Source organism: Priapulus caudatus, unplaced genomic scaffold (genome assembly GCF_000485595.1).
Source record: "Priapulus caudatus unplaced genomic scaffold, Priapulus_caudatus-5.0.1 Scaffold321, whole genome shotgun sequence".
NCBI lineage: Eukaryota > Metazoa > Priapulida > Priapulimorpha > Priapulimorphida > Priapulidae > Priapulus > Priapulus caudatus.
The window spans coordinates 123,974-132,820 of record NW_014577382.1 but is presented as its reverse complement, the minus strand read 5'-3'; the positions used below and the strand labels follow the sequence as shown (position 1 = coordinate 132,820).

Below are 8,847 nucleotides of genomic sequence, written 5' to 3'. Positions count from 1 at the left end.
CTCTACCTAACTGGGTAGTGCGATCCCTCGTGCAATGCGCAGAACTGCCGATGAGAGCGAAAAGCCGCTTTAACCTAACCCTAGAAGGCACGGCGTATACTGGCGTTGGGAAAAGGCAGCGAAATTGCTAAAATGCGCCGCTACGCGGCGTTTGAGCGCTTCGCGCGGATATCCGGCTGCAGATCGTCTAGCTGATATGGTTAGGGTTAGGGTTAGAGTTAGGGTTAGGGTTAGGGAGTAGGCGTAGGCGGTTCGCTAGACTCGTTAGTGGAGTAGGCGAGGTACGGTCCGGCATATTAGATAGTAGTATTTAGTACCAGGGTACGTTCCGGCAGTACCCTGGGGGGCATAGACCCTATCAGCTCTACGCATGGATCGTCATAGCGACGAACCAAACAGGCATGCAACACCACCCAGCAGGGGCGTAAATCCCGGGGGATGGGGGGATGCATCCCCCCGCTCTTGAAGGAGGGGGGGATGGCCTGTACAAATATCCCCCCTAAGATTTAAAAAAAAGAGAAAAAAAAGAAAGAAGGAAGAAGAAAGAAATGCGATTGTTTCAATTTCAGCATAATGCATGAGAAATGAGTTTTTTTAAATGTATGTATAACTGTATAGCCTACACGAACTCCAAATGCGGGATGAAATTGATGGACAAGGGGGGGGGGCGAAATTAACCTTGGCTGCCGCAGGCAGGCCCGCGTGCCGTAGGCATATTATGTATTGAATATATCAAGCTTCTTTGCAGCAGATAGAGAATTGTCTCTATCTGAGTGAGATTTACGGATTATTTAATTGAACACAATTTGCCTTTGAGGGCGGCAGACCACGCAAATGAACTCTTCAAGAAAATTTTTCCAGACAAATAGCCAAAAAGTATGGTTGCAAACATACAAAAACACGTGAAATTGTGAGAAATTGCAATTCTTACCTGTGTTTTAATACATGTATTATTACTATAGTAACCTAACTGTGTACGCTCTCTGAAAAGTCATGAAAAGTGTTTTGAATCCTAACTTGTAGGGTTGAGTCTAGGGTTGTGATAGTGTCATCAGACATGAGAATATGGCCCACAGTATGCCTCAGATTGCAGGAAAATGGCTGAAATATTTCAAAATTTTCTGGGGGGGGGCATGCCCCCAGACCTCCCTAGCATTGGCATGCCTACGGCACGTGGGCCTGCCTGCGGCAGCCAAGGTTAAAAGTGTGCCGTCTTCTTTCGGAGTTCATTATAATAAAACACTACAGTTTGCAGCTGTCAGTTATTTTGAAATATGTCCAAAATTGTTTACTTTATGGTTGTCAAATTTGGCATGTGCGTGCATTGTATGTATGCATGTATAAATGTTATGTACGTGTGTTTGTGTAGTGCTCGTGTGTGTGTGTGTGTGTGTGTGTGTGTGTGTGTGTGTGTGTGTGTGTGTGTGTGTGTGTGTGTGTGTGTGTGTATGTTCGTGCGTGCGCGATCGCGCGCGTGTGCGTAAATTATTGTGGGCTTGTGCTCGTGCTAGTATGTGATGGCTATCGCCGATCATCCCCCCCCCCACTCCTCGGTGCGGATTTACGCCCCTGCCACCCAGTCATGCGTAGTTTTGGCCCTACATAGTTCCGCTGTGCATACAGGTTTGCCCTGAGTGGGGCGTGCATAGTAGTCATGCGCTAGGCCCGTGTATTATTATCACTCAACTGCGACCGATGGCATGCACAGACGCTCACTCGTTGGCCTTGCGGATGGCATCATTATAGAAATTGCATGGAAACAGCGAGTAGAAACCAGTTGGAACCGGATCGTGGGACGCGACAACAACATGCGTGGGTAAAAAAACCCAGCTCGGTTTTGTCGTTTCATTTTTGCGTTACCCCCATTCGGCACGGTTTATGACAGCCAAAACAACACCCACAGGGAATCTTTTAGACTTTTACTATAGCTATATAACTGCTGTTCATTCGTGCTTTCAACGCACATCTATATGTATCAGGAGTAGATAATAGGGATTATCTATTCCTAGTCCCTATTATCTACTCCTGATATGTATGCATTTATTAACGTTTAAGTGCCGGCTGTGGTGTCGCTCTGGTCGTACCTATCGTGTTTTATTCTCATGTTTATTATTTCTCGTGTTTATTTATTTTTGTTCGTGTTATTTTCGAGTGACGTGCCTATATGTGTTTCACGCGCGCTGTCATAGCGGTAAGCGTAGAATGCTGAAAACAGCAGGTGCGTTCGTAATACGGTAAGGTAAACATTCAATGAATAATCCTTTATAATGCACCGGATTTAGTTTAGCCGCAACCACTGTATGAATGAAATATAATCCTTATTATTGTAAATAAAAATTGCCTCAACTCTATTGAATCGTTTGCACACGCGTTCCGTGTAATGCGTGTACGCCATTTTGTTCCGTATAACTTGTACCGTATAACCGTACATTCTTTTCAAAAGGAGACAGTTCAGCCCCGGGATATTATTTTTGCTAATGAATCAATAAATTCGGTATGCAATAATGTACGACCCCCTATGAAACACGCAGCGATTTAGTGCAGTGAGTGAACGCACATACAGGCCATCAGGGGTCCATATAATGACAAATTCATTTGCAATTATCCTATCATCGCCCGCATTCGTTTGTCGCTTCATAGTGTAATGAGCAGGTATATTCTTTGCTATTGTATTGTATATATTATTTTGTTAGCGTACCTAAATCTTTTTTTCTGATATATGGAACGAATTTCGATTAGCGGCTGCCATGCGTTGTCATGCGGCCCAAGTAACTGCGCTTGTGATCTCTACTGGCCACTCTAGCGCTTTCTTTCGCCATATAGACGGAGTAAGTTTCTCACGTGATGACCGAAGACACCCTGAGGCTATACTGCATGTATAATGCATGCCCGCTCGCCACTACCGACTGCTTTCGGGTATATACGATTACACGTATTACTGCTAGGCGTGCCATTTACTAGCACGTCGTCATCACGCACCTGTGACGCGGCAGCCAATGCTGCGAGTGGAAGCGTCGATGCCTAAGCAAGCAGTTGAATCTAGGCTAGCAACCAAGCGCTCGCTCAGCAGACGACAAGAACCGCTGGAGAGAGAGAGAAACACCAGCTACTCGGCGTGAATTTCGCCTAAAACACTCGAGTGTTTAATGTTGCGACAGAGAGTGAGAGAGGGTTCAGCGATCGCTAGTACTAGTGCAAGCTCACCGGCCACCAACCTCCACTTATCCACGTGTATAGACGAAAAAGTGATCACATCGCAGCAACGCCTGCCTTCTGTTGAATATCCAGCGCGTGACTACCAGCGTCGCCCCGGACACCGATACCAACGAATCTCAATCGATTTTTGCAGCGTTGGATGTTATAAAAATAGAAGCAAGCGGTGCGCGTGGAGGTGCGTGCAGGAGGAACTCGTCTCTAGGCGCGCAATAACGCAGTAGGCAGGAAGGAGGAGGAGAAGCCGGATCCACAGAGGAGACGATCTTGTACGTTCTCGTTATAAACGACGTTTCTCGTGCTCAACGTATGATGTCGGTTATAAACGTGTTGCTAGTTGTAGCGGCACCAAACTGACCCAGAATTCGCTGCTACATGCATGACACAGCGTGAAAAAACCCTTACGCAGGGACCAAGTCCACGCGAATTCGCCGTGGTGACCATGCAGAAGAGTTGCAAGGCGAGGTAAGGTATTTGCGCATATACGAAGTAACATAATGTAGTGAGAGATACTAGTTCTTGTAGGAAATGCGCCTTTTGTGTTTCGCGCGTTTGTTGCGTGTGTGCGCGACACGTTATTGAAGCATTTACGTGCGCGTAAAAACATTCTCTAGTGGAGTTATCGTACAGAGTCATATTGTAGTGGCGATTTAATTGCAATATGCGTTATTTGCATCTAAGTTCAGCGTAAAGGATGTAGATTGCAGTGATACAGCGTATTCAACGCAATCAAATTGCGCTTGCATTCTTAGCGTTTCGTAACGGGGCTCTAAATTCTAGATTGATTCTTCTGTTTGATTCTAGCCTTGGTGATTAATTGCCACTGGGCTGTTTATACCTTCGTGATATTCCCCACATCTGCTCCATGTCAACGAACAGCCATCATTGGGTAGGTATATAGCTGAACACAATGACGTAATCATGTGCAGGGTGGTCGATAGAGGCACACGTAGCTGCGTACTACTGGAGGTAGTAGTCAGATCGAGGGCATTAGCGTTTCCCAGCTGATTGATCTTTAATTTACGTAGTGGCCCACGCACACGTATGCGTCATACACGCGTATGCACGCACGCACGCGCGCATCAGTGTGTGTGTGTGTGTGTGTGTGTGTGTGTGTGTGTGTGTGTGTGTGTGTGTGTTGATTGGTTATAACATAAACCACGTGATAAAATATGCAAATTATCTCCTGTACCGGCCTGAATATAGACAAACCCAATCGCTCCCCGCATTCTCACCACAGAGATCACGTGACTATCGGCTTATATTAGATTGCGCCGCCACAACAAACAAGAGAGCAATTTTCATCTCTGTGATGAGATTGCGCTCCCCGGTCACTGTGAGGGCGAGCCCACAATGTAGGGGTGGTCGGGTAGGGTAGGGTTAGGGTTAGAGTTAGGCCTACCCTACCCGACACTACCCTACCCGACCACCCCTACACTGTGGGCTCACCCTCACAGAGTGCCCGGAGATTGGTTGTACCCAAAGTGAAGCATCACGTATTTCAGTACGATTTCAGCAGAAAATGTTGAATCTCCAAATAGCTTATCTACAATTTAGCGCATGAAGGTGTTGTGAGAAGTTGGGAAGTGATTTTACGTCAGTTGATTCCCCAATGTCCTTATCGGTGTCATAAGCATTTGGAGAAATGAAGATAGCAATGCATATTTATACTGATTACTTATTGAAATGCACCCGTAACGCAGATATTCGCGAGATTGTACGTGGGTGATGAAGCCTGTCGAGAAATTAGAGACAGTAGTTAGGTAGACATTAGGGAGCTGCGCGGATTTCTTATCATGTAGTGTCATGATGACGGGTTGGTGCAGGTAGTGAAGGTTTGCGATTTTTCATAAAGTCTGGGCAACACCAATAGCTATATACCCGCAGTGTTTTAGACAAGCGCGGATCCAGCGTTTAAAGAAAGAGGGCGCCCTGCAAGCAACGTGGTTGTGGAGCCCGCGTCGGGGGGGGGGGGCAATATAAACCTAAATGTATTTATCTATAGGTGGGGCAGCTTATATGTATAGGGGCCTACTCAGCTGTTTATATGTCACAACGTGTTTTTATAACGCGTTTTATATTTGGTTAAAGAAATAGAAAGAAATAGAATAAACTTTTATAAAAGCCTACAGAATGCGAAGTGATTGGCTTTGACTTGGAGAAGCGACGCCACAACATTATAAGACAAACAAGTTTTGCTTGGCAAAAAAGCGCCCGCCGCGTCCCCTTCAATCCGCACATGTTAGATGAAAGACATCAATAGCGTATGAAGTATATTCATAATACCAAGAGTAAGATAATAACCCATTACCAATAATGGGTATTGTAAAGTACATACTTAATACGCTCTTGAAGACATTCACAAGGAGCCACGAGAAATGTGACCTATATAAAATAAAAAAATACCGCGGCTTAGAAAGGCAGAGCAAGTTCGTTTTGGCATCCCATGTGTAAGCGAATCTTAGGGCAATGTGGCTGGCAGTCACCAAGCGGTATCAATTTCCCCCGGGCGTAGTGGGAGGGTGCCGCTACGTGGCAGCACTAATGTTAGGATTAGGGTCAGGGTTAGGGTTAGGGTTAGGGATAGGCCGTTAGGGAAATAAGGCCATGTCTAGCATGGAAGTATGACTGTGGAATGACGGAAGTGTACGAAGTGACTAGTGCTGCCACGTAGCGGCACCCTCCCTCTACGCCCGAGGGAAAGTGACACCCGTCGCCAAGTAGTACTCGTTGTGCTTCAAATACGGATGGCCGAGGAAATACGAAATTCCTCGGGGTTACTGTCCGATTCAGAACTGACAGAAGATACGTCAACACGTAGTTCGGCCATTCATTTATGTGAAACAAGTGAGCACGCGCCACTCAACAAACACGCAAGCATTGCGGGAGAATTATGGCGGCCTGTACAAAAGCTGGCGTCGTCCAAGATCGATCAAAAACATCATCAAAAGCAGGTTTGATCATAATATGTTCTAAAAATGTCAGGAAACATGTTTAAAAGTAATTACAATGTCATATGATAGGCTAAATACGTTCTAGATGTCAGAATCCCTTTAAGACATTCGCGAAACTGCATGCCCATTAATTATAAGGTGTTTCGGATATATATATATATATATATATATATACATATATACATATATATATATATATATATATATATGTGTGTGTGTGTATATATATGTGTTGGGGTTTGTGTGTGTGTGTGTTGTGTGTGTGTGCGGTGCGTGCGTGCGTCGTGCGATCCGTGCGTGCGTGCGTGACGTGGTCGGTGTGCGTGCGTGCGTGCGTGTTCGCGTGCGTGCGCGTTGACGTGGCGTGTGCCGCGCGCGTGTGCGTGTGTGTGCGTGTGCGCGCGCGTGTGCGTGTGTGTGTCTGTGCGCGCGCGTGCGTGCGCGCGTGTGTGTGTGTGCGCGCGCGCGTGTGTGTGTGTGTGTGCGTGCTTGCGTGTGTGTATGTGTCGGGCTACCCCTATCAGAGTTCACTATATTTTTCGACTTTTTATGATGTTTTCATGATTTTACGTCTTTTTTATTTGAAGTTATATATTATGCGTATGCTTGTTAATCGTCACTTCTTTAGACTGGAGGTTAAAGTTTGCTTTACGGACAAGGTTAGGTTTCGATATATCGATAACCAAATATTGTTGCCAACCAAGATCCGCATGGCATGAGTAAAATAAGTCGTGGGCCTCTACTAATGCTCATAGGGTCTATGTCCCCCAAGGTACTGCGCGGAACGTACCCTGGGTACGGTACGGTATACCGGACGTACCCTGGTAACTATCCAGATGAGACGGGATACTAGAGAAGCGTTGCCGAAAGGAGGTGTTTATCCGAAGTGCTGCGCGATCTTGCGCGCAGTTCGCGGCAAGGCGCCACGCGACCGCGGAAAAATTCCTACGACAGTATGCAGCGCTGGCAGCTATGGATCTGTGCGCCGAATGCATAGGCCGCGCACGAATCCATAGCTAGCCAGCGAACAGTCCGCAATTATTAGTGGGGGACAAAGAGGGCAGACATTTGGAACCTGAACAGTGTCACTTGTTATAAAAACTGTAACGAGTAATGTGTTCGTAACCGAGCTGTGTCACGCGAAGTCACAAGAAGACTGTAGAAATTCTGACATTCGCGAACCTTGCCCAGTAATGGAAATGGCTGTCAGTCAGGAAACCCACCTACGCCCGCTCTTCGTGACCTCATTGTTGCGCCCCAACGCCGGAAACGTTTTTTGCAACGCGTTGCAATGGCGAGGCTCGGTACAGGAGTTGCAAAGCAGTGCGCCGCTGCCCGCCCCTATAGCCATAGACTGGCACTCGCATCCCACCTCTCGGGTTAGCTTAGTCACTCGATGGCTAATCGAGGTGGAGCGAGTCCTAGTCATATATAGGCTTTGCACTCGCAACCTTCTCGAAAGAGAGTAGGGGCTATACTGTAGAAACATTTAAGAATTTGGTAGTAAAATATTATAGATTTCGTATTTAGCTTAGCATTATATTTTATTTGAAACGCTGTCAAGTGCCTGTGTCTAGTATAGGGGTATTCTAACCCTAGCAAAGAGCCGCTTTCTGGAGCTAGTAGTAGTAGTAGTACTAGTATAGTAGTATACTACTAGTACTAGTAATTAGTAATACTTTACTTTATTATTAGCCTCCTGCGTCCTGTAGTAACTATACTATAGCTACTAGTAGTGCTGGTAACTTAGTAGTATCTACTACTAGTAGTATTTATAGTACTAATTACAGTAATTATTGTAACATGTACTTGTAGTAATAAAAGTATTCGCTAGGTGTGGAAATGACCAAAGTCTAAGTTTAAAATAGCGGCGAGCAAACAGCGCGACCCGAAAAACTCGTAGCCAATGGTATCCTTACAGCCTCGTTGCCCTATATATCGTATCCTCTAAGCTCAGCCAGTCAACGCCAACGCATTAGCGCATATTATTTGTTACAATGTCACGTGAACAAAAAACTCCGTTATTACAGCAAAGAAAGCCGCGCCTAGTAGCGAACAACAAATTGCGGAGCTTTTCTAGCCGTCTCTACCTAACTGGGTAGTGCGATCCCTCGCGCAATGCGCAGAACTGCCGATGAGAGCGAAAAGCCGCTTTAACCTAACCTAGGAGAGCACGGCGGTATACTGGGTTGGAAAAGCGCGCGAAATTGCTAAAATGCGCCGCGCTACGCGGCGTTGAGCGCTTCGCGCGGATATCCGGCTGCAGATCGTCTAGCTGATTATGGTTAGGGTTAGGGTTAGAGTTAGGGTTAGGGGGTAGGGAGTAGGCGTAGAGCGGTTGCGCAGTAGACTGTTAGTGGAAGTATGGCGAGCGTACGTCCGGCATATTAAGATAGTAGTATTGAGTACCAGCGGTACGTTCCGGCAGTACCTGGGCATAGACCTATCAGCTCTAGCGCATTGATCGTCATTAGCGACGAACCAAGTACAGGCCAATGCAACACCACCCAGAGGGGCGTAAATCCCGGGGGATGGGAGGGATGCATCCCCCCGCTCTGCAACAGAGGGGGGGATTGGCCTGTACAAATATATCCCCCCTAACGATTTTAAAAAAAAAAAGATCAAAAAGAAAGAAGGAAGCAAGAAAGAAATGCGATTGTTTCCAATTTCAGCATCAATG

General features: G+C 46.3%; 1 protein-coding gene across 2 annotated transcripts in view; it reads left to right on the top strand.

The window, feature by feature from the left end:
* The first annotated feature begins 3,009 nt into the window (after positions 1 to 3,009).
* Positions 3,010 to 8,847, top strand: part of LOC106809000 (monocarboxylate transporter 13-like) — a 17,879-nt gene continuing 12,041 nt past the window's right edge. Inside the window, exons 1-2 of one of the 2 annotated variants that reach the window (XM_014811936.1) lie at positions 3,010 to 3,678; positions 4,018 to 4,102. The gene's annotated coding sequence lies outside the window, so the exon portion shown is untranslated. Of the gene's footprint in view, positions 3,684 to 4,017; positions 4,103 to 8,847 lie in introns of both variants that reach the window. The other variant, XM_014811938.1, reaches the window with a different exon arrangement.